Source organism: Furipterus horrens, unplaced genomic scaffold, assembly GCF_987537825.1.
Source record: "Furipterus horrens unplaced genomic scaffold, mFurHor1.1.pri manual_scaffold_2, whole genome shotgun sequence".
NCBI classification, from domain to species: Eukaryota; Metazoa; Chordata; class Mammalia; order Chiroptera; family Furipteridae; genus Furipterus; species Furipterus horrens.
In genome coordinates this window covers 118,104,410-118,130,885 of record NW_028327172.1, presented here as the reverse complement: position 1 = coordinate 118,130,885, position 26,476 = coordinate 118,104,410, and the positions used below count along the sequence as shown (strand labels likewise).

The following is a 26,476-nucleotide window of genomic DNA, read 5'->3' as shown; positions in this document are numbered from 1 at the left end:
TTTATCTTTCTTTTAGTCATTTAGATCAGAGGTAAAGGCTACCTCCCAGTTTACAGAGAATTATTTGGCCTACAAAGAGATTTAAATAGATTTGCATTAGTTTCTAACATGCAGGATTCAAAAGTTTTCGTACATACTGTATTTTTTGCCCCATAAGATGCACATTTTTCCCCCCAAAAGTGGGAGGAAAATGGCTGTGCGTCTTATTGGGCAAATATTGTGTCAGAGACCGTGATGTGTATTACGTGACCTGTCAGCGGTGGTGACAGCTGTTAGAAGAGGAAGCAGTGGGCCCACGTGAAAACCCTGGGGAAGCTTAAATGTCCTACTTTACTGCTGAATCTCAGGGCGTCTGGTCAGTATGAATACAGCGAAGAAGGTAATATCAGTGATTGTGAGCAACTGAGCTTCATAAATTCTGACACTAGTGGTGATAAGTTCTTGGGGTTCCCAGAAAACTATAAGAGTACTTGAACCTTAAAGTCTCTCCCCATTTGTTAATGACAGTGATGATGGTTCTTAATACTGCTATTGACTGCTGTTCACTTTACATGGTTGAAATATTATTCTGTTATATGTATTTTTTTAATGCATTCAGATATATTATTTACCATGAGCAAAAACACAGTGATACTACAAACAAAAGTCAAGGTATGAAAAACATAAGAATATTGTTCAACATCAGTAAAATTTTGCTCTTTTCTTATATGTCTTTGTTTATAAAGGTAATTTTTAGACTTACAGAAACTGATAAACCTATCATATTGATCTAGAATAATTGACTCTAGCTAGTATATCAAGGAAAATTACATTAGAAGATGTGGCCACATATTTTTTTGTGTTTATGTTGCATTTGTTTTTACTTCCAGAGTGTGTGATTATACAGAGTAATGGTCATGCACCAAAAGTAAAGAGTTTAATGTTTTTAATCAACAATTGCTATGTCTTTAATTGACTGCTTTCTTAAAAAACAAACTAAGTAGAGAAAAGCCCCTTTCAAAACTTATTGAAAGAAAGGAATAATTATAGTAATGTCTATTTAAAATATAGCGTAAATTCTAAAGATCCAAAAGTGCCATTGGAATGTATATTAAAAATGTCAGACAATCTGTTATGAAACAATATGGTTACCTGCATAAAGAAATATGTTCATGCCAAACCAGCTAGTAGGTGGATCATTAACAAACACTGTAAACAGAGAAGGAGAAAGGACCATTCCTATTCTGTTATATTTTATTAAGTATTTTAGTACACCATTTGGTTCAGAATATTTTTTTCTTGTTTTCCTCCTCTAACTCTAGGTGTGTCTTATAGTGTGAAAAGTACGATAATCTGACTTTTCATAACTGCTCCTTTAGCAAAGGCATGCGTTGCCAACAGTCCATCTTGTCTCCTTTATTTCCTCCTCTTTCCTCCCTATACACATTCTGTTACTTTGCCTCGCCCTGGCTCCTATAGATTTTCAAATTTGCTACCTTTTGGGGGGTAATTAAATGAATTATTTGTTTAATGATTATTTGAATTACAAAACTATTGTGAGAAATTGAGGGTCATTGGTCTGTGCAACTGGTATTTAGAACCTAGATTAACACTGAGACTGAGGTCACAATAAAGTGAATTTTATGTGCATTTGTGTATTATGCATTTTTCTGTGTGTTGAATGGCATTTGTTTGCTGGCTTCCAAAAATATTTCATGGAGAAAGTTCAAGAGAAATTTTTGTTTTCCTTCATAACCCTCAGAAGTCATTTCAGTTTTGATTTTAATGATTTGAAAAACAACCCAATTTGTATTAAAGTTAAAAACACCAAAAATTTAAATGCAGTTATGAACTACAGTAACTTACTATTTACTAATCAAGTGCTGGTTCATTAAAAATAAGAGAAAAACAGAAATAATACCTCCCTTGCAGTGACTTACTGTGTGGACAGAAGGATATAAAAGGAGATACATACTTTATTTGATTTATTTAATGTAAATGAAATATTTTATGTGAAGGTATAGTAATCTTTTCTGCCTATTTAGAAATCTGTGTTTAAAGGCAGAACTCTGAATTAGTATGAAAATCAGTGCATTAAGATGATCTTGTGGAAAGGTAACTTTGGACAGAGGCTTCCTCATAACTGTGTCACACCAGTTTGAGCACTCTTGTCACCATCTTCTGTGTCAGCCCAATGACCTCACTTAAAATTTGGTAAAATGAGAAGATTGATCAGAAAAAGATATTTTGGGTAGCGTATCTAGATTTTTGTTCCACTCTTAGAAAACTCTTGAATAGTAGGTAACTTAATGGATGTAATATACAATGAAGTTAATATGCGTTAGATGATACTGTGGTTAAATGGGTTTTCCCTTGTTGGAACAACAACAACAAAACAGACTAATTAATGGATCAGTATCAGTCGGGAGAGGTGCTTCTAGTAGAGGTCTCTGACTTCTGTTGACATTTTGCCTTTACATAATGGTAAAAACAACAAAAACAATAAAAATACAACAGGATGCGATCACAGTAGAAATGCAATGTTAACAGTGGAGAGTAAGAACCCAGAATTTTAGAAAGCTTTTCTTCTTAAATGTAAGAAACACATTTTATCTGTCTTATTAAAAAAAAAAAAAATATATATATATATATATATATGTTCTTGATGCCTATCATATTGCTCTCTGTGAAGGAGGAGTTGACTGAATCATTGAATGAGATGCAACACATATTTTGGAGTAACAGGTTTTGCAGAATGGTCCCCACTCTTAGAAATTCTGATCTAATTGATCTGCGATGGAGCCCAGTCATTGGTGTTTTCTATAAGTTATTCAGATAATTTGAATGGTCAACAAAGGTTAAGGGGTATTGGTTCAGGTTTTATAAGTCTTAAGATTTTCCGAGATGGATGGAAGGTTGCTTGTTCCTACACGTCGTGCAAGCTGTTGCTTAGTACTATGTATTTGTCCCAGGATTTTGCTTGGTAGAATTGAAAGCTGAAGAAAATGAAAATGTCCCTAAGAATAATGATGTAAGTCTGCACCTTAAATGTATTTTCTCAGATACGTGCACTGAACAAACCTGGGTTTGTGTGTTGTGTGACGTAAGTGTGTTGGCTTCCTGTGTGCTGTGGTTCTGGTGGTGCTTTCTCAGCCTCGTTTCCCTCCAGTTGCTTGCTCTCCGGTACCCGATTCTCCCTTCAGGCTCCTCTTAGCCCCCACTACCTAAGAGAGCGTGTGAGGGCCACTTGTTCAACCATGGGCATAGAGCTTAATGCAAATTTTCTTCTTAGCAAGCAGCTGGGCCACTGACTCTGGGAGTAAGGTGGTCAGGTGGATGGTTGTAGCTAACATCAACCTTATTAGCATTTTTCTACTTATTTTTAGGAGGGACTCTGTATAGTTGAAAGTTATGGAGCAAAACTGTGAGAGTCAGGAAGCCTGCATCATGGGCTCAGGTATTTAGGCACCACCTAACTTTATGCAGCTTTTTAAAATCTGCCTTTGCTTTGCTTTCTTTTCCGTACAATGAGAAGCTCAGATCAGGTCATGACTAAGATTCTTTTTAGCCCTTCAAATATGAAATGTTACTTTTGTTATTATCTTAAGCATGACCAGTCATTGTAGCTAAATACAATTTTTTTCAACATAAAAAATTTAGCTGTATGTCCCACTCTAGTGAGAGAAGTTGATAACGGGGGAGGCAGAGACTGGAAAACCTCTGTACCTTCTCAGTTTTGCTGTGGACCCAAAACTGCTCTAAAAAATAAAATCTTAAAAAAAAAATCTAAACAAAAACTACGTAGAAGTGAATGAGCACAACAATTTATGTAATTTCATGTATACTCTTAATTTTGGTGAATTTTAATTGGAATGTGCCTTAGGGTCATAAATTAAGACTATACACCAGTTTAGCAATATTTTCATAATATTGGATGAGGGTGAAGGCTGGGAATATATGTATGTAATCTTACTGATTTCACTTAGAGTGCTTCTATAAAATATAGATAACATTGATTTTGGCTGCCTATTTGCAGTGATTATTAGTAAAATGTGGAGGGGATTGGTGAATTCTCCCTTTTCTACTACAAAGAAATTTACAATAAAAATTTAATATTATGTTAAATCAGCCTTTGCATTCTACTGTAGTACATGGTCAATATATAACTCACTGAATAACTTAAAACATATTTGAAAATCGTTTTTTGGTTATTATATAGCAAGGTTAATAATCTCCCTGGAGATTTCATACTTTAATCCTGTTGAAAGAGTTAAGTTGTTAAAGTAGATTAGTTTAAGCATTTCTGTGACTAATAAACATTAATATTCGATTCTTTTGATGTATTTATGGGGTTAACAATGCACACATATAATTTAAGTATTTTTTAAATAAGGTCTTTAGAAGAATGTGAATAAACTTATGATAATTCTATAATCAATTTGGAACTTTGCAGACCCCATAGTTGGTTAGGTAGTTCTAAACTAATATGTAAATCTCTGGTCAGTGCTTTACAATGGGATCATTGATACCTCTGCAGGAAATAAAATTCTAATATTTAAAAGTGAAAAGAATTGTACTACATGAGTAATTGAAAGGATATTGAATGCTTTTTTCAGACTGATGCTCCAGAAGCAACGGCTGTGTGATGTTTGCAGAGGCTGTGTGATGTTTGCAAATGCTTTGGAAGAAATGCCATTGTTTGGGGCATGCCTTTAAAATTTCCAGAACAGTTAAAAAAATTGTGAAGTGATAATGTTACATTAAGATAAACACAGTGTCTTGTAATAAATGCTAACAAGTAAAGAAAGCCATACTGTGGCTTCAAATTTAAGGATTTGGTTCTGGAGTGCTTAACATTCATTATGTACGTTGTCTCCTTTTAAGGAGTTTTCCACAATATCCTTTTACTATGACTGAAAACTGACTATAAGACTTAAGACTTTTATCATTCTTGAATGAGTTACCCCAGTTTGCTGTAAGAGAGCCTTACTTTGACATTTTCACCTGTTTTGATTTTGGTTAAGTAACTAAGGTAACTAGACCTCAGCTTCTTTCTCTTTAAATTGGAAATGTTAATGGTACCTATCTCATATATTTTCATGAAAATTAAGTTAAAAATACATATTAAGTTTGTTTTCCTTTTTACTCTATCCCTCTACCCCCAATCCGTTCTGTCTCCCCCCTACCCCCCACCCCGCTCCAAGCTGTCAGCCTGTTCTCCATCTATGAGTCTGTCTCTCTTCTGCTTTTTAGGTCACTTTGTTCATTAGAATCCACATATGAGGGAAACCGTATAGTATTTGTCTTTCTCTGACTGGCTTATTTCACTCAGCATAATGTTCTTCAGGTCCATCCATGCTGTTGCAAAAGGTAAAATTTTCTTCTTTTTTATGGTGGAGTAGTATTTCATTGTGTAAGTGTTCATAGTTGTTTTATCCACTCATCTATGGATGGACGCTTGGGCTGCTTCCATACCTTGGCGATTGTAAACAACGCTGCAATGAACATGGTAGTGCTTATGTTCTTCTGAATTAGGACTCATGGACATGGACAACAGTGTGGTGATTGCAGGGGGCAGGGTGTATAAGGGGGATAAGTGGTAATGGAAAAAATACAATAAAAACAAAATAAAAAATGAAATAAAAATTACATATTAAGTATTTAGCTAGAAACTGCTCTATACAGTAAATACTCATTAAAAGTTAGTAATGTTGTTATCTGTGAGCTAAAAAATAGTTTGGTCCTTTGCTGTTGGCTGCTGCTTATTCTGTGAAAGTGATGCCTTTAACTTCTTTTTTTCTTTAACATCATATATCCCTGGGACAGTGAAAATAATTAAATGATTTACTTTAATGGCTTTTTCCTTCTAGCTTATTCTCTATAGGAATAATCAGAAAGTATGTTAATTAGAAACAGAAATTAACATATTTTATGAGGATAATTTACCTGATGATAATATTGAGAAGTGAATGAATTACTTTAGATGAACAGAAGTTGTTACAGGGAAAGAGGCAGATCATTTGGACTTACATTTTAGGGTGAGTTAGAAAGCTACAGTGTGTTGCTGGCATTCATTTTTTAGTTAATAATTTGTCTCATCAGGGTCATACTTAGTGAGTAAAATAGAACTTGCCTCTATTGATGAATGATCATTTGAAAGGCCTAATATAAAAAAAAATTATTTAGATGATATACCTTTTATTCTAGAAAGATCTTAGGTAGTCTCATATAGACCAGAATGGTACCAGGAAAGTCAGAGTTCCTGGGAAACTGGGTATGATATTGTGAGGAATGGGTTTAAATTTGTTAGACTTTGAATTCTCCTTTATGGATTATGAAGTGCTCTGTTAGACCAGCAAGGAAGCCAGAAAGTTAAGAAAGTTTTAAGTTGGTACATTTCTAATACTATACAAATACATCCCCCACGCACACTCATCCCACATCACACAGTCACAATTTCTTTGTCACCTCAGACTTATCTAAGAGAAAATTTAAATAAGAGATGGTACAAAACCCTATGATGCTTTGTTAAAGTAGCAGTTTTGCACCTTTTTTGTTGGTTTGATTTGCCTGATCTTCAGAAGCCTGAGCAGCTGAAGATGAGTCATTAAGAGAAAATGGAATTAGTAAAACTGTATTTTTACAATAATGCTTTCTAAACTGGTCATCTATCTAAAATTAGCCAAGGCTGAGAGCAGTTTCTGCCGTGAAAGGAAAGAGTAATTAGTATTAAAATTGGTTTGGAAGTGTCTTAAGATCTCTGCCTTGACAGCTCTTAGTCTTTTATTAACATACTTTGGAAACAAGCTGTGTGGCTCTCAGAGAGGGTCATGGGCACCTGAGGCTAATAGAGAGGCAGCAGATACAGTATGCGGCAGTCTCCGGAGAGTGAGCCTATGCCACAAGGCTCACATACTCATTTCAGTTTGCCAGTCTGGATCTACTGCCCTGATAAAAAGTCAGCATCTTGTAGGATGATGCGTTGGTTTTTTTTATCCAAGAAGTCTAAAACACCTTTCAGAATTTCCAGGTTGTTAGGAACATAATGATTTTAATGTAGCGTTGTGAATAAGTCTGGCGTTGCTTTATTACCTTAACCAGGTTACTTTCATATCATGCCAGACACAGTCAATTGAGTACATTTGTTAAGCTAGTGCTCAGGTCCTTCATTTTTAGCACTTGTGAAAGACAGTTCTCACCTGCTGTAAGAAAGCTGGCAGCTCTGAGGACACGGTCCACACTGTGGGGACTGGGCTGTGGGGGTGGCGGGGACCCGCGTTGCTGCATTCACTGATCTCCCTGATCTCCCGGGTGATTCTGGCCAGTATGGCATTCAGGCTCATTCTGGCCATTTGTTGAAAGAAGGATCACCTACCTGTCAGCTGGGAGAGGAACAATGAAATCATGAATAGAAAAGAAAATGCTCAGCAGTAATGTTCGTAACAGCTGTTCTAACTAGTTTCCAAAGTTGAATTTATCTCAAGGACACGTGAGAGGAAACAGTTGGCATGTGGGGCAGCGGAGAGCGAGGACAGAAGACGAGCAAAGAACTTGGAGTGGTGTTTTCTTCAGAGTAATAAAATTATTTGAATAAAAACTGAAGAAAACCTCTGGTTCCCGTTTTTGGTAAATGGGAAACCCAGAGCAGAGATTAAAGGTATAAACTGCTCTCTAGATGGAGTCAGCTGAGGACTCAAAAATGGAAACCTTATCTTCTGATTCTGGACATACACGAAATGCTTCCTTTAGCACGGTGAAGACTGGGGGGTGAAAATCCTCATTTGGAGGGGTTTGTTGGGTTTCCAGAATCGAGAGTATGCTTGTTTGGTTTCTTCTCAAAGAAACTTAATTTCCTAGAGATTTAATTTCTTTCAAGAGAGGAAACTGAAGACTTCATGGGGAAGCGTTCTCCTTTCTGAGTTTTATCAAAGCTTACTGAAAATGAGTGGTGGCAGAGAAATGGTTTAGCTCAATAGCAAGGAAATAGAGAATCTCCAAAGGAATGAACCATTCCTCAGGGAGAAAGATACTTATGGTTTTGTGTCAAAATCATACCTTTCCATCCATGCAGAGGGATTTAGATGGTATCTACTGTTTCCACCTGGGGAGTTAGTGTTGAAACAATGACAGATTGAGGGAACATAGATTAACCTTCCGGAGGAAGACTGATTTGTGGGCAGTGTAGCAGCTCTCTCCCCTGGAGCCCTTTCTCTTTCTTTTGTTAGTGGTTCGTTGCTTCATCAGAAAGTTGGGGCAGATTGACTGGAAGTATAGTCTGTATGTATTTCCTTCACTTTAGTGATAATTCATTTGGATATTTCCTTACATACCTTCTCTAATGTCTACTTTCTTTAATGAAGTGTTCCTTAGTTATTATATTTTACAGTGTTTTTTTTTTTTTCATCAATGAATTTGAGAATTTAGTATTTGCCTTCAGATTTAGCGCTCTTCCATAAAGTTGTAATTTTGTTTTTCTAGTTTATTTTGTGTTGTTTTGAATGCTTCACTATTACTGGGACCATGTCTTCTTTTAACAGAATTATTTGTTCATTTATATATTCATTTGTTCTTATAATAAATATTTATTGAATACTGATTGTTGGAAATTTTGTATGCTTTCCTGTGCCTTGACAAGTAGGACACAATATTAGTAAATTTCACTTGAACACTGTTTCATGTATTAACATAGTTTTAAGAGGAATTATTTCTGACCAGTTTTGGTAAACAATGATAATACATTCTGAATTTCTAGATAGAAGATAACTTTTTTAAAAGTTGAAAATTTTGCTGGATACATTCTAAATATAATTAATGCATAATCAGTATTCAGTGTTCTTGGACAAAAATAAACAGCTAAATAAATTATGTTTATGGTTAAATATGAATTCTTTACACAGCGATTAATATTGTCAGTCAGGGGTTAATGTAATGTTCTCTATGTTTAGTGGGTGAAGAGGTACATCACCCAACATAATAGAAGTATTATACATAGTACTTTACAGATCGTGCTGCATGCCAGACACTATTCTAAGTGTTTTACATATACTGATTCATTTAATATTAGAGCAACCCTATGTGATAAATTCTGTTTGTGTACTAAACCACTAGTCCCTGATTTGCCCACCATAGGTGAGCTAAATGCAGTCCACAAACAAGAAATATTTGTGAGTCTCACAGCCTACTCCTAACAGATCCTGAATGTTAAGTGCAGTGGCTGATGATCTGTTCATTGCATTCAGTCCGTGAACCTGGAGCACTGAGAACATGTCTTCCACATGCAGATGGAGAACTCTAACTAATTTGGGGTGAAGGTAACTAAATAACCCATTTCTCTAATGATTTTTCCCTTCAGAACATTAATATACCTTTTCTCTATTAAGCGACTCTCCACCATGAATTAATGAAAGCATAAGAAAGAAGACAATAAAGCTACAGGAATCAGGACTGAACAATAACATGGGAGTAATCTTTAGAGCTCATTTTAAAAATGTGAAAACTGTGTCTCAGAAAGATTAAGCGACTCGTAGAAGGTACACAGCTGGGCTAGGATGGGTTCTGTAAGGAGAAGTATTTGGATTCAAATCCCACCCATTCTCCACCTAAGTGACCCTGGCAAAATTAATCTTCCACAGTTACTGTTTCTTCGTGTGTGAAAAGTAGCAATGATAAAATTTACTGTACAACACTAATGAGAATACTAAACAAATTAATATAATTGACAGTATTTAGTTCAGTGCTTTATTTCATAGGAGGTACACAGTAAATGCCAATTCTCCTTTGTCCTCCCTGTCTCTAACTCTCCATGACTTAATAATCCGCTACCCTAGGACACAACCCTAAAATTTCCATGCTACTCATGGGACCAGACAATTCTCGTCGTCGTCGGCAGCCGTCCGTCTCGAGAGACAATGGTGTAGCTTCTTAAGAGTCTATCTGCACCGCCGAGAATGGCTGTGCAGTCCGACTCGGGAGTGACACGGTATCTGTCTCCTCCCGTGTTGAATCGACATCTTGCGATGACGCTGGAGTGTCCTCTCCAGTGAAGCTGAAGCTACAGAGCCTGGGCAGGGTGATATGGAGGGTCTGCTGTTGCCCATGCAGCAGACCCCCCCTCTCTTCGCAGCTGAAGGGTCCAAGGGAAAGACGGAGTCAATACAGCTTGGCTTCAGGTGCGCCGCAGGAGTTGCCGGTGTTGACTACAACGTCGAACCGCCTTAGGGACTCCGGCTCCGGATTTTCTGTCGGGGTTTACTCCCTTAGCCTTTCCCCTGAAGAGGTATGCCGCAAGGCAGCGGAGGTTTTTTGGAGTCAGAGTTTTCCTTCTCTGATGTGCCCTGACTGGAAGATCGAACCAGCGACACTTAGCTCGCAGGCCGACGCTCAATCCACTGAGCCAAACCAGCCAGGGGCACCAGACAATTCTACCAGGCAAATATTCCCAACACATACAGCTGTTTCATAATAGGTCTGTTGACTCCTGCAATCATCCTGCTTCAGTTTAACTTCACCAGCTTTCTTAACAGTCATTTAAATGGAAATTTCTGTTGTGTATATGGTTTATTGGATATCAGTGAATATGAAGAACACTAGTGACAAGATAGCCTTGCTAGCCAAATATTTGCCTTCAGAGTCGGCCAGTGACCATGATACCTTCACTTTTATAGCACATGTAGTTAACACTTCTAGCAGTTGGACATTTGAAATTTCTAGCAATGTTTATGTGCTCTCATTTAATTAGCAACCTGTTGTAAATCATCCAGCCAGTGGTGATTTTGCCAAAATGAACAATAGCTGAGATTGTGCATTGCTGACTTCTAATATTGTAACCTGAAAACATTCTTTTTCTTAGTTGGTATGAAATTCTTCTGACATTAGATGATTTTTAAAAAGTTAACTGTGGATTCCGACTCTGGTTTGATAGCAAATTAACAGAATATCCATAGTGGTCTAGTAGCACATCTCTGCTAGGAATCCATACATGTGCCTCTGTTATATTTTGTAATTTGTGTTTTTAATAAAAATCTTGATATCGCAAGATTGGTGGGTAGAAGATCAGTACCAGGGCCAAGGACAGAAAACAATATAAATAATTGTTAGACGCACTGGTAATGCCCCAATTTATTTTAACCATTCAGTGACCATAATGTATAGGAAAGATAGAGGAAAGTGATCTAAGGATTCATTATCCTACTTAAAAATGGGGATGGTGTAGAGAAATGTAAATAAGAACATAGATTTGAGAATTTTTCTAATGGAAAAAGTAACATTAAGAGAGAACCAACAGTGATTACAGTAATGAAACAGCCAGCTAACCATACCTCTAATGTGCCACTACACTTTTGAACAAAGTGTTTAAATACAGGTGGCAACATACAGAAGTGTAATATAGAAAAAGAAGAGAAGGAATAAAGAAATATTCAATTTAAATGTTTTAAATTATGCTTTTACCTTGAAAAAGTTTACATTTAAATAAGAGACTTTTTTTTTTTAATATTTGTCGAATTCAGTCACTTTTTGTTGGTAGTAAGATGTTAGAATTTTTTTAAATGAAGAATAAAACTGATTATTATAAATATGACAGATGTGATCAAATATTGGAGAAGGTCTGTATCTTAATTTGTTTTCTGTCTTCATTGTTGCCTTCATGGTACAAAGCTTTGTGTTTTGTAAGTTGAAGGTGAACTATTTATGTTACAGTGAAAAAAATGTAATAACTAAAAAAAAAAAGAAAAATATAATTTTCACCTGAAAGCAGTTGATACAACATACTGACATTATATTTTTGCCTTTTAAAAAATAAATATGACAGTAGAGAACCTCTGCTTTCTAGTACGAAAAGAATAAAAACTATTTACTGTGATAGGGGTCAGAGACAGAAGGGGCAGTAGAAGTGTTAAGTTGGATACTAGATGTGATTTTCAACATTTTTCATCTCATGGCACACATAAACTAATTACTAAAATTCTGTGGCACACTAAAAAATTTTTTTTTTGCTGATCTGACCAAAATAAAAAACCAGGTATAATTTTGATTCATTGACATCAGTTGTCATTTTTTTTATATTTAACAATCTAAGAGAAAATAGGTCAGTCCTCCAGGTATTGCATGTTTTAAAAATTCTTAGGGCACATTAGTTGAAAATCTGTCCTTAACTAATAAATGCCTTCTCTTTAAATTGTTTTTTTTTTTTCAGATTAATTTTTTATTTTACTTTTTTCTTGGATAAGGAGACTTTAAAAAAATTATCTTTTATTGATTATACTATTATAGTTGTCCCAATTTCTTCCCCTTTGTCCCCCTTAAATTAGCACCACACTTTCTCAGGCAATTCCCACACCATTGTTCATGTCCATGGGTCATGCGTATAAGTTCTTTGGCGTCTCCATTTCCTATACTGTACTTTATACCCCCGTACTTATTTGTACTTCTTAATCCCCTCACCTCTTCACCCATTCCCCTACAATCCCCTCCCATCTGGCAACCATCAAAATGCTCTCCCTATCCATGATTCTGTCTCAGTTCTTGTTTGTTTAGTTTGATTTTTAGATTCATTTGTTGATAGATACATATTTATTGCCATTTTATTATTCATAGTTTTGATCTTTTTTTTCTTAATTAAGTCACTTTACCATTTCATATAATAACGGTTTAGTGATGCTGAACTCCTTTAATTTTTTCTTGTCTGGAAAGTTCTTTATTTGCCCTCCAATTCTAAATGATAGCTTTGTTAGGTAGAGCAATCTTGGCTGTAGGTCTCTGCTTTTCATGACTGAATATTTCTTGCCAGTACCTTCTAGCCTGCAAAGATTCTTTTGAGAAATCAGCTGACAGTCCTATGGGAACTCCCATGTAGGTAACTTAACTGCTTTTCTCTTGCTGCCTTTAAAATTCTCCTTATCTTTAATCTTTGGCATTTTAATTATGCTGTGTCTTGGGGTGGGTCTCACATCCATCTTGTTTGGGACTCCTGGTGCTTCCTAGACTTGCATGTCTATTTCCTTCCTTAGGGAAGACTTCTTTCATTATTTTTTCAAATAGATTTCCCACTTCCTACTCTCTCTTCTCCTTCTGGCACCCTATGATGAGAATGTTGGAATGCTTGAAGTTGTCCCAGAGGCTGCTTACAATATCCTTGGTTTTTTTTTATTCTTTTTTCTTCTTGTTATTCTGATTGGTTGTTTTTTTTTTGCCTCTCCTACCAGTCTGGATGGGTGTAGTTTATTCAGTTCCGTAGTTGTCAGATTTCCATTCAACTCAGTTTCTGATGGTTGTTCTGTAATTTAGTTGTAATTTTGATGTGATCGTGTGAGGAGGTGAGCTGTGTTTACCTTTGCTGCCATCTTGACTGGAAGCAAGCCTCTTGAAAGTGTTAACATCCGCCCTACCTCCCCCCCCCTTATTTTTTTACAGAGCAAGATATTCTGTCTCAGTGATTGATATATGGAGATAATAAATACAAGTACCTGAGATTATTGGTTATTCAATATTGCAATGTGATGAGTTAGTTTTTGTGTGCCTGAAGTGACAGACTATACTGAGGAAATGAATGTTTTGATTTCAGAAAGGAGGAAGTCTTAGGAGGCTTATTGTAAGAGAAATGTTAAGAGGACAGTCCTCTGAGGATGAATTTCTGGTGTTTTAGGGCAGACTGGTTATAGGTAGGGAGAAAGAAAATTGGAAGTACTCAAGGAACAGGATTTTCCACTTTAGTGATCGGAAATTTGTGAAATTTGAAGTTTTCTGGCTCTTCAAAAAAATAAAATAAAATAAAATAAATTTTCTTATACAACTTTACATATGGTCCCGGAACTCATGCTTTTTATGTTATAGTATTATGAAGCAGAAAGATTTGTTAATTTCCATACAGCTTATTTCCTGTTAATTATATTAAGGTTCTGTATTTTGCATGATGGAAGATACAGAGATTAATTGGATACAAGGTTTGTCTTCAAGAATGTTATACTTTACAGAGAGAAGAAAGCTCAGGTCATTAAATATTGGTTGAGTGTCTGAATGAAAAAATTTGTAGACAATCATAGTGGCCATAGCAGCAAAACTTGCACAGGGCTTGTCTCAATATTTAAAATTTAGCCTAATTGAAGGAACAGTCAATATTTATTTGATTTATCTTATTAAATTTTCTAAGTGAAATTGATCTTGAAACTCCATTTATATAATTTTCCTGTGCTTTTGTATGAATGATGTCAGTGAACACTGTTCCAGTTTTATAGTGGTATAAGGACATACTTTTGAAATAATACAAATTATACTATTTAATCTTTCTTCATAGAGACATTGCCAAGAACTATTAACATTAACTATTATAATAATTAACATTTTGGAGTTTGAAGAAAGTTATGGAGCAATCACCAAATCAGTGATTCTTACTTTTTAAAAACTTAAAATGCAAGACAGGTTTTAAAAAATATAAATAAAACCAGTTTTCTTTTTCCCAGTTAGAGACTGTTTATAGTTTACCAGGTGATTATGGGTTTGGATCCAGAATATAAACTGAAATGATGAACTTATGAATTATATCTGATAATTATTTCTTTCATTATCCCGTAAAAGCTTAATATGTGCTGAGTTCCTTGGCTGAATGCAGAGATAATGCAGAGCCAGCCCTTGACCTGAAGTTTTAGTGGTTTAGGCATATATGTAAACCATTACCTTTAGTACAGATTACTAAACTATAACTGGAAAAGCAAACTCTACTGGGATTTGGAAGAGATTGAGTTATACTGAGTAGGTCAGTTTGGATACATATCTTGAAAGATAGAATGATTTTTTAATCTTAAGTGGCATGGCTGTGACACACCTCTAAAATGCCTGTTTCTATACGAATTAAGTTGAATGATTGCAAATTGGAGGTGGGAAGGTGGTGAAGGATGACTACAGCCATAAAGCTGCTGTCTGCATTTTATGACTTTCTAGGCTATGATCTTTGCCATATCCCCACCAAGAAAAGTGGACTTGATTTCTCTTTTTCTAAGGTTGATCATAAGAGAGAGAGACTGTCTTTCCCCCTCTTCCTTTCACGTATAGACACTGATAGGATACTATACAGACTTATTCATTGGAAAGCCCAGGATACTATGAGTGCAGGATGCAGGATTAAGTGCTAGAGCTCTTCTTTAAATCATAATGTTGTCATAATCTATCGGTTATGGTGTTAACTTAATCAGATAATCTGCACACATGCAATTTAAAGTCTACTGAGCAAATCAGGTTCGTTTAATAAATAGTCATTGAACTAGTGAATAAAGAGATTGGGACACTAGCATTTTTTTTTTACTGGTATAAAGGATGGAAAAATTTAAGAGAAAATTCTTTTTATGATTAGATAGGATGATGATACCAGAGTCATAGGAGATAATGTCCAGGAAGGAGGGAAGGGAGGGAAGGTGTACGGAGAAGAAATGTGAAAGTAACAGATGTCATGCAATTGCTTGAGGTTTAAGTACTGACAGTTATTCTCATGTTTCTGAAAACCTAAAACTTAGAATGCTGTTTTAGGACCCAGATATTTATGTAACTATGACATTATTGTAACTTACCGAATCTTTGAAATGCAGGCATCAATATGTAAGGCATGTGCATACTGCTAATGCATCTAATATAGTCCTTGTTCCCTTCCTTCTTTTCTGGAAATGAAAATTAGCAAATAGTCACCTTTGTATATCTGGGTCTCATCTACATAGATGAATAAGGTTTAGAATTTTTTCCAGTATTTTTGTATATGATTTTACAATTAATATTTGTAAATGTGTGTTCTAGATATGGATACATAGTCATTAAGAAATAGACTAGAGAGATTATTAGAGGCTAAAAATATAGTTCTTTAAATTTTCATTTCGTGTAGTGTAAGGGATAAAGGCCCTGGAGTGAGGATTTAATGTAAATTCTGTCTGAGTTTGAATCCTGACTCTGCCACTTATATGCTGAGTCTCTTGGGGGAAGTTAATGATCTTCTCTGTGCTTCATGTTCCTCATCTGGAAAATGGGTACAATAATAGTGTTTCTCTTTTGGGCCAGGGCAGCTTCCTTGTACATGGTTTGGCACTCAGTGATGTGGCCCAGTGCTTGGTGTTTACTTTGTGTGGCTATATATTGACTTCTTTCACAAATTTTACTTGGGATTTATACTTTATAATAAAGTCAGATGGCACAATGAGGCATGTACTGATGGTCTGAAGCCTTGGCTCACATGTGGTCCCATCTGCTCCTGCCTCCCACTTCTCTGGAAGGAACTGGTATGTCCCTTCTCCTGCTTCCGCTGCCTCCCTTTGCCTCCAGTAGGGCATGGGCTTGGGGACCAGAGAATCAGATTAGCCAGTGGTACGTGTGCTCAGTGTCAGGGACAAGAGAGGCCTAGGCAACTGTGAAGATCTGCTTTCACCCTGCAAATACCTCATGATAGGCTAGAGAGACAGACCATGGGAGAAAGGAAAACACTTTATCCTGCAGTTATAGCAGGGATCCTACATTCTTATTTTACATTGGGCCCTGCAAATTACATAGGATAGGCTGTTTTGAGGACTGAAGAGCTAATAGTTGTAAAGCAGCTAGAACTGTGCCTGACATACATAGGCGTTGCAGAAAGGTGTGCTGTTACTATCTAGCATATTTACATATCTAACACAACATCTAGTTAATTTACAACTGCTAATTATATGTATTATAATACATTTATGTAACATGCTTTTATAAAAATAATTAGTATCATTTCTTTGTTCATGTAATGAATATTTATTGCATTCAGATGGAAATATATAATTTTAAAATTGAGGATAGCATCCAGTTAGTCTTAAATATATGAGGTCTAGTAAGTACTATACATTTTGTTTTTGCACTTTCAGTACAATAAGTGTAAAAAATAAAGGTTATATGATGGTGTAAAATATACCCATTTTTTTGTACTACAGTTGAGTATGAAGCCAGCGTGCTGGGAAAATTTTTCTTTTTTTTTTTTTTATTTTTTTTATTTTGGTTTTTCAATTACAGTTGTCCCCTTTTCCCCCAATTTCTCTCCCCCACCCAGCCCACCCCCTCTCCCGCAATCATATCCCTCCCCGCTGTCCATGTCCATGAGTCCTTCATACAGGCTCTTTAATTAAACCCTTCCCTTACTTATCCCCCTTCTCTCCCTCTCCCCTCCCCCCTATTGACTGCTACTCTGCTTTTTGTTCTATTTAGTTCCTTTGTCTGTGTTGTTCTTTAGTTTCCTGTATTAGGTGATATCATATGGTATTTTTCTTTCTTTGCCTGGCTTATTTCACTAAGCATAATTCTCTCTAGTTCCATCCATGTTGTTGCAAATGGTAGGAGTTCCTTCTTTCTTTCTGCTACATAGTATTCCATTGTGTAAATGTACCACAGTTTTTTGATCCACTCATCTACAGATGGGCACTTAGGTTGTTTCCAGCACTTAGCTATTGTAAACAGTGCTGCTATGAACATAGGGGTGCATAAGTTCTTTTGAATTGGTGTTTCAAGATTCTTCGGGTATAATCCTAGTAGTGGAGTCGCTGGTTCAAAAGGCAGTTCCATTTTTAATCTTTTGAGGTAATTCCATACTGTTCTCCATAGTGGTTGCACCAGTCTGCATTCCCACCAACAGTGCAGTAGGGTTCCCGTTTCTCCACATCCTCGCCAGCACTTGTTGCTTGTTGATTTGTTGATGATGGCCATTCTGACTGGTGTAAGGTGGTATCTCATTGTGGTTTTTATTTGCATCTCCCTGATGGCTAATGATGTTGAGCATTTTTTCATGTGTCTATGGACCTTCTGTATGTCCTCTTCGGAGAAGTGTTTGTTCAGGTCCCTTGCCCATTTTTTAATTGGGTTGTTTGTTTTCTTGATGTTGAGTCGTATCAGCTCTTTATATATTTTGGATATCAGTCCCCTGTCTGTGATGTCATTGGCAAATATGTTTTCCCATATGGTTGGTTTCCTTTTCAATTTGCTGTTGTTTTCTTTTGCTGAGCAGAAACTCTTCAGTTTGATGTAATCCCATTTATTTATTTTTTCCTTTATTTCTCTTGCTTTAGGAGATGTATCCGTGAAGAGATTGTTACGTGAGATATCTGATATTTTCTTGCCTATGTTTTCCTCTAGGACTTTTATGGTGTCACGGCTTACATTTAAGTCTTTGATCCATCTTGAGTTTATTCTCGTGTGTGGTGTAAGTTGGTGGTCTAGTTTCATTTTTTTGCAGGTCCCTATCCAGTTCTCCCAGCACCATTTGTTAAAGAGGCTCTTCTCACTCCATTTTATGTTCCTTCCTCCTTTATCAAAGATTAGTTGACCATAGAGGCCTGGGTTTATTTCTGGACTCTCTATTCTGTTCCACTGATCTATATGTCTGTTCTTATGCCAGTACCATACTGTTTTGATTACAGTGGCTTTGTAGTATTGTTTGATATCTGGTGTTGTGATTCCTCCTGCTGTGTTCTTCTGTCTCAAGATTGCTTTTGCTATTCGGGGTCTTTTTTGGTTCCATATGAATTTATGGAGTATTTGTTCTAGGTCTGTGAAATATGTCATTGGTATTTTAATAGGGATTGCATTGAATTTGTAAATTGCTTTGGGTAGTATGGCCATTTTGATGATGTTGATTCTTCCCATCCAAGAACATGGTATTTGCTTCCATTTATTTGTTTCTTCCTTAATTTCTTTCTTCAATGTTATGTAATTTTCAGAGTACAGGTCTTTTATCTCTTTGGTTAAGTTTACTCCTAGGTACTTTATTTTTCTTGTTGCTATAGTAAATGGTATTTTCTTTTTTGTCTCTGTCTCTGCTATTTTATTGTTGGTGTACAGAAATGCCTTGGATTTCTGTATATTTATTTTGTACCCTGCGATTTTGCCAAATTCACTTATTATATTGAGTAGTCTTTTAGTGGAGTTTATAGGATTTTCTAGGTATACTATCATATCATCTGCATATAATGAAAGTTTCACTTCCTCTTTCCCAATTTGGATTCCTTTTATTTCTTTTTCTTGTCTGATTGCTGTGGCTAGGACTTCCAACACTATGTTGAAAAGGAGTGGAGAGAGTGGACAACCTTGTCTCGTTCCTGAGTTCAGGGGGAATGCTTTCAGTTTTTGTCCATTGAGTATGATGTTGGCCTCAGGCTTCTCATATATAGCCTTAATTATGTTAAGATATGCTCCCTTTATTCCCATTTTGCTGAGTGTTTTCATCATAAATGGGTATTGAACTTTATCAAATGCTTTTTCTGCATCTATTGATATGATCATGTGATTTTTGTCTTTCATTCTGTTTAGGTGATGTATTATATTTATTGATTTGCGAATATTAAACCATCCTTGCATCCCTGGAATGAAGCCCACTTGATCATGATGTATGATCTTTTTGATGTGTTGCTGGATCCTGTTTGCCAATATTTTATTGAGGATTTTAGCATCGATGTTCATCAGTGATATTGGCCTGTAGTTTTCTTTCTTTGTTGTGTCTTGACCTGGTTTGGGGATTAGGATAATACTGGCTTCATAGAAAGAGTTTGGGATTTTCCCTTCTTCTTGGATTTTTTGGAACAGTTTGAGGAGGATAGGAGTTAGTTCTTCCCTGAATGTTTTGTAGAATTCGCCTGTGAAGCCATCCGGTCCAGGGCTTTTGTGTGCCGGGAGATTTTGGATTACTGTTTCAATTTCCTTCTTTGTTATTGGTCTGTTGAGACTTTCCACTTCTTCTTGATTCAGTTTTGGAAGGTTGTATGTTTCTAGAAATTTGTCCATTTCTTCTAGATTGTCAAATTTCTTGTCATACAGTTGTCTGAAGTAATTTCTAACTATCATTTGTATTTCTGAGGTATCAGTCGTGATTTCTCCTCTTTCATTTCTGATTTTGTTTATTTGTGTCTTCTCTCTTTTTTTCTTGATTAGACTGGCTAGAGGCTTGTCGATTTTGTTGATTTTTTCGAAGAACCAGCTCCTAGTTTCGTTGATCTTTTGGATTGTTTGTTTAGTCTCTATGTCATTTAGTTCTGCTCTGATCTTGATGATTTCATTCCTTCTTCTTGCCCTAGGCTTTGTTTGTTGTTGTTGTTCTAGTTCTTGTAGCATTGTGGTTAGGTTTTTTATTTGAGATTCTTCTAGCCTTTTCAGATATGCCTGTATTGCTATAAACTTCCCTCTCAGGACTGCTTTTGCTGTGTCCCACAGGTTTTGGGTTGTTGTGTGCTCATTATCATTAGTTTCTAGAAATTTCTTGATTGCTTCTTTGATGTCATTGTTAGCCCATTCATTATTTAATAGCATGTTATTCAATCTCCATGAGTTTGGGTGTCTTTGATTTTTTCCTCTGAGGTTGATTTCTAGTTTCAAGGCATTGTGATCTGAAAAGATGCTTGATATGATTTCAATTTTCTTGAATTTGTTGAGGCTTGTTTTGTGACCTATCATGTGGTCTATCTTTGAAAATGTCCCATGTGCACTTGAAAAGAATGTATATTTTGCTTCTTTGGGGTGAAAAGTTCTATATATATCAGTTAGATCCATGTGGTTTAGTGTGTTGTTCAATGCCTGTATATCCTTGGTGTTTCTTTGCTTTGATGATCTGTCTATTGTTGATAATGGAGTGTTGAAGTCCCCTACTATGAGTGTGTTGTTGTTGATATCCTTTTTGTGGTCTTCTAGTATTTGCTTTATGTATTTGGGTGCTCCTATGTTGGGTGCATATATGTTTATCAAAGTCATATCTTCTTGATGGATTGTTCCTTTAAGTATTATGAAATGTCCTTCTTTGTCTCTTTTTATTGTCCTTGCTTTGAAATCCATTTTGTCTGATATGAGAACTGCTACCCCGGCTTTTTTTTCCGGTCCGTTTGCTTGGAATATTTTTTTATATCCCTTTACTTTCAGTCTGTGTAAATCTTTTGTTTTGAGGTGTGTTTCTTGTAGACAGCAAATATGTGGGTCCTGTTTTCTTATCCATTCCGTTACCCTATGTCTTTTAATTGGAGCATTTAATCCATTTACATTTAAGGTTATTATTGACGTGTATTTATTCATTTCCCTTTGTACCTCTGTTCCTCTCCTCTCTTGTTTTTTCCTAGAACAGTCCCTTTAGCATCTCTTGCAATGCTGGTTTGGTGGAGATGTATTCTTTCAGTCTTCCTTTGTCTGAGAAACTCCTTATTTCACCTTCTATTTTGAATGAGAGCCTTGCTGGGTAGAGTATTCTTGGTTGTAGGCCTTTGTTTTTCATTGCTTGAAATATTTTTGACCATTCCCTTCTGGCTTGTAATGTTTCTGTTGAGAAATCAGTTGATAGCCTTATCGGAGCTCCCTTGTATGTTATTTGCTGCTTTTCTCTTGCTGCTTTTAGGATTCTCTCTTTGTCTTGGAATGTTGCCATTTTAACTATGATGTGCCTTGGAGTGGGTTTTTGGGGGTTCCTCTTGATTGGAACTCTCAGTGCTTCTTGGACTTGCATAGCTTTTCCTCTCATCAGGTTCGGAAAATTTTCTGTCACTATTTCTCCTATCAGATTTTCAATTCCATGTTCCTTTTCTTCTTCCTCTCGTATTCCGATGATCCTTAAATTATTTTTCCTAATGCTATCCTGTAATTCCCTTACATCTTGTTCATATTTTTTCAATCGTTTTTCATTTTGCTGTATTGTCTGGGAGTTTTTCTCTACATTATCTTCTAACTCACTAATCCGATCCTCTGCTTCGTTTAGTCTGCTTTTGACTGATTCTACTGTGTTTTTCAGTTCAGAGATTGTATTCTTAAGTTCTTCCTGGTTCTTGTTAACGATTTCTATGTCTTTTTTTATGCTGGTGTAGTTCTCTGCCAGTTCCCTGTAATTTTCTTGGAGCTGCTGGTAACTTCCTTGAAGGTTGTCATAGTTGATTTTAAGGATGTCGAGTATATTGAGCTTCTTTACCACCATTGTTTTGAATTCCATGTCTGACATTTGGGCTATGTCTATTTCGTCTATCTCTCTTTCTGAGGATTCCTCTTTTCTTTTCATTGAGGGGTTATTTTTGCGTCTTACCATGTTGGATTCTTTTTGTTTTTATTTATTTATTTATTTATTTATCTATTTATTTATTGGGGGGGTAGTCTGCTTTGACTTCCCTCCTTTGTGGTGTAATATTCTTTATCGAAGGTCTGGGAGTTTCAGTGGTGCAGTCTCTTTGATATCCTGAGCCTGATGGTCTTAAGTTACCCTTTATGTCGTTTGTTTATGCTGTTCGGTTATATTTCAGATGTTCTTTGATAGGATCTTCCTTCTGGCTACTTGGTTGAGAGTCACTCTATCTGCTTTGTCTTGAGTTCTTTTGTGGATATGCTGTTAAAGACATAAACACACAGCCCAGGCAGGAGACCCACACCCTCAGAAAGTATCCCCCACTCTATCCTGCTATCGTTAGCCAACGAGCCCGTATTAATATAAATGTAAAGAGATTTGAGCTTTTATACTATAAGAAGAATAGATACGAGTTGTTTTTGGGGAGGAAAAATATAATTTTTGATAGAGGGGTTGATAGATTAATAATAGTTGAGACTGTGCAAGCCAGTTAGTAATATTTACATTGTATGTTAAGAAAAATAGAAGAAAAGGATAGAAAAATACTTAGTATAGTAAGAAAGTGGGATTGTATTGTATTTGGGTTTATATAGTAATTATATTGTATTATTTAAAGTAATAGGGGGGCTAAGCTAGACACACAAACGAATAAACCACTATTAAAGAGAAAGGATGAGAAGGAGAGGTTATATGCAACACGTTAGAGATAAAGTTTGTTATTATTGGAAGAGGTGGAGGAAAAACACTCCCCCAAAAAATCCCCAAGAAAATAGGAGAAAGAAAAGAAGAGAGAAAGAGAAGAAAATAAAAAATTTACCACAACCCCCCCTAAAAAACCCCAAAAGGTTAGCAAGAAAGGAACAAAGAAAGATAGAAAAGAAAGAATACAGAAGAAAGAAAAAAGAGAGAGAAAAAAAAATTGAACCAAAAAAATATATATATATATATATATATATATATATATACCCCCCAAAACCCCCCCCAAAAAAAACCCCAGGAAAAGAATAAAGAAAGAAGGAAAGAAAAGAAATTATTAAGAAGAAAGAAAGAACAAGGGAGAAAAAATTTGGGAGAAAAAATTTGGAGAAAAAAAAAACGATGTTTTTACTCCGTTTTAGCCTTGGTGTGTTGCCTTCTTTTTCTGGGTCCGCAGCTGGTCTAGTGTGGCAGGTCAGAGGTTCTTGTTCTTTTGCCGGACTGGTGTGCGCACCCGGTTGCCGCTATGGTGCGCGCCCGCGATTGCCGGCGCGGCGCGCTACCTTGCTGCCCGCTGTAGCCAGTTGAGGTGCCCTTGCGCGTAAGCCCCTGCGCGCTCTGACGGCCCGAGAGTTTGCCCCGCGGTTGGAGCCCACTGCTGCCGGGCCGCGGTGGTTCCCCGTTCGTGCCAAGGTGTCTCTGTCCGCGCGGGCGGCCCGAGCGCTTTCCCCGGGATTGGCTCCTTCTTTCGCTGGGGCGCGGCAGTTCCCCGTTCGCGCCGAGGTGACCCTGCCCGCGCGGACGGCCCGAGCGCTTTCCCCGGGACTGGCTCCTTCTTTCGCTGGGCCGCGGCGGTTCCCCGTTTGCGCCAAGGTGACCCTGCCCGCACAGGCGGCCAGAGAGCTCCCACTGACCCCGGGCTGAGGTGCTTTCACGCTCGCACGCTGCCCCGTGCCCTCAGTCCCGCTGAGCCGAGCTCCGGGAGTTGGTCTCTCGCCTCTTAGGGCAGGGCCAGGGACACTTGCGCTCAGTGGAATCGAGCGTCCGTGGGTCGCCGCCTCCCGCTGTTCCCGTGCTGCAGCCGCCCCGTTCCCTCACCTGTCTGGGTGGGCACAAACAGAGCCTGCGCTAGTGGTCTGCTTTCCGGCCTGGGGCCCTACGCCCACGGGAGCTGTCTAGGGGTGTCTGTGCACAGTCCTCTGCGTGTTCAGTGGGCCCTCCCTGTGCCCGTTGGGGCACTGATCTTATGTCCGTTGGGGAATGTCCGAGGGACGCCTGGACTCACGGCCCCGCACACCTGGGCCAGTGAATGAGAGCACTTCCCTATGCGCGCCCCCGCGACCCAATGGTAGGGTTGAGGAGTGGATTAGCGCGCCCCTGCGCCTGGGCTCCTCCAGAACGGCCTACCCCACCCAAACTTTCCTCCCGTCTCCACCATCCACTAGAGAAAAATATAAAGGAGAATTATGTTCTCACTTGCCCGGTAGCACGCTGTCTCCTGTCCTTCAGCGCCAATGCCACTTGGTCGAGTCCCGTCTCTGCCAGCGGGCAGAGATCCGCTCTCCGCCTGACTCCTCTCTGGGGTAGCCTGTGGTCGCCAAAAATCCTTTGTGTGCTTCCCGCCACAGCTCGGGCAGCCGCCCCAGTCAGGAATCCCGTTTCGTCCCCTTTTTCTCCGCTATCCTCACTAAACAGGTTGTTCCCAGATGGATTTTCTCTAATCCAGCAGTGCCTTGGCTCAACTCCCGCCAATGTCCAGCTGCTCACTGAGATGTTCTGTCTGCAATTAGACCAAACTGTAGACGGGTCTCCGGAGCCTAAAACCGCAACCTCTCCTCACTCCTCCGCCATCTTACCTCCTCGGGAAAATTTTTCTTCATTAAATTACTTTATGGTCTCTAGTAGCAAATGAAAAATAAACTAAGCAAGAGTTTTTCTTGTTACGTAGTCTCCTGTGGTATATGTAATCTATTCTCTCTCTCTATATATATTTTTCCCTAGTACAGTAAGTCCCCACTTAACATCATCAATAGGTTCTTGGAAACCACGACCTTATGTGAAACAACATATAGCAAAACCAGTTTTACCACAGGGTCATTGATATAAACAAGAGTTCAGTTCCTACCGCAGATTTCTGGTAACAAAAACATCAAACTTCTAAATAAAGACCCCAAACACTTCTAACTAATATTAAAAAATGAAATAAATGTGAGCTGTGCATACATTTAACAAAGATGAATAAGAACAAGTAAGATTACTATTTTTCAACCTGATTATTTCAGTTCGGAAATGTGGGTGACTGGAGATCAGGGTGCAAGGTGGGACCCACCCAGGACAGGATGCCCTTTCATTCCAGGGCACTGAACACCCATGCTCATTAGACTGGGACAATGCAGACACACCACTGTCACATGCACATCTTTGGGACATGAGAGAAAACCAGAGTCCCTGGAGAAAAGCCACATGGTCATCGGGAAAATGTGCAGACTCCACACAGACAGTGGACCTGGCCAGGAATTGTTTTTTGTTGTTGTTGTTGTTTGTTTTTTTCCTCATCAGTGTTATAAGGAAAAGATGTTGAGCAAAAGAAACAACATTATTCGAGACCTGCTGCATAGGTTTTTAAAAATTGTTACTTTTATTTATTTTTTCTTGTTAAGAAGATATCTGTGGGGTAATATAGAAAGGAATATTTTTTTAAAAATTAGATTTTATTTAAAAAATAAAAAATTAGATGTTATTTAATAAAATGAAATTAAAACATTTATATGTCATAGATAAATTGTTACCCTTGAAGGTACTTGATGTGTGTATTTCCTGTGATGGGAGATCTCATCATGTTGGCTTCAGCAACACCATTGTCTTTCTTTAAGTAACTCTCTGAACTTGACTAGCTACACAAAGAGCAGATGGTGGAATGGTGCCAAGTTTACATTGATCATCTGCTTCTCACATATATAATTTTGTAAGCTAAATATTAATATACCAGGGATCTCATAGTTAGTGGTTGTTGGTTATAGAAGCTATACCATTTGGGATAATCATATTTTAACATGAATAACTTCATTAAATAAACATAAGCTAAAAATCTTTTCATGATCCATCTCAGTATGTGGTTTTGTCTGTTACTTACATGTGTGAAACTTTGGTGGTGTTTCTGATCAAGACTCGATATAGGACCAGAAATCTTTAAAAAGTATATTTGACAGTCAAGTTTGACCAAATAAACGCCTGGGAAGATTAAAACATGTCTTTGCCCTAAACTGGTAACATACACTTTTTCCAGGCTTAATTAAAGCAGGGATGGAAAGAAAGATAGGTTTTGGTGAAACAACACTTAGTTCTTACACATAATATATAATAGAACAATAGAGGTTTCTAAACAAATTTATCTCAGAATTGATCATGAACAAGCCCAGGCCATCCGATCATGGGAAAAGTAGAGATGGGGAAGGAGAACTTAGCATTCCCTCTTAGACCCTCCTTGCTTAATTGGGGTTGATTTCCAGGTGCCTCAGAGGGTGGTCCTCTGTCAGGTTGCTGTGTCCTTTCTGTGTGGGGACACATGCCTCCTGGAGCCAGCTGCAGGTGACGCCTACCCCCTCTGCTGCTTCACCCCATCCAGATATTAAATGTGGGCTTGATGGTAGAGGGAGACTGAAGTGAGAATCTCTGTCCGCCAAACAAGATAGATAAATCTATTTTTTAAACTGATCTGAGAGTGAGAGAGGAATGGGA

The 26,476-nt window shown here is 37.5% G+C and overlaps 1 protein-coding gene across 2 annotated transcripts in view; it reads left to right on the top strand.

The window, feature by feature from the left end:
* PPP3CA (protein phosphatase 3 catalytic subunit alpha) overlaps window positions 1-26,476 on the top strand; it is a 323,757-nt gene that overhangs the window by 79,636 nt on the left and 217,645 nt on the right. The window lies entirely within an intron of this gene.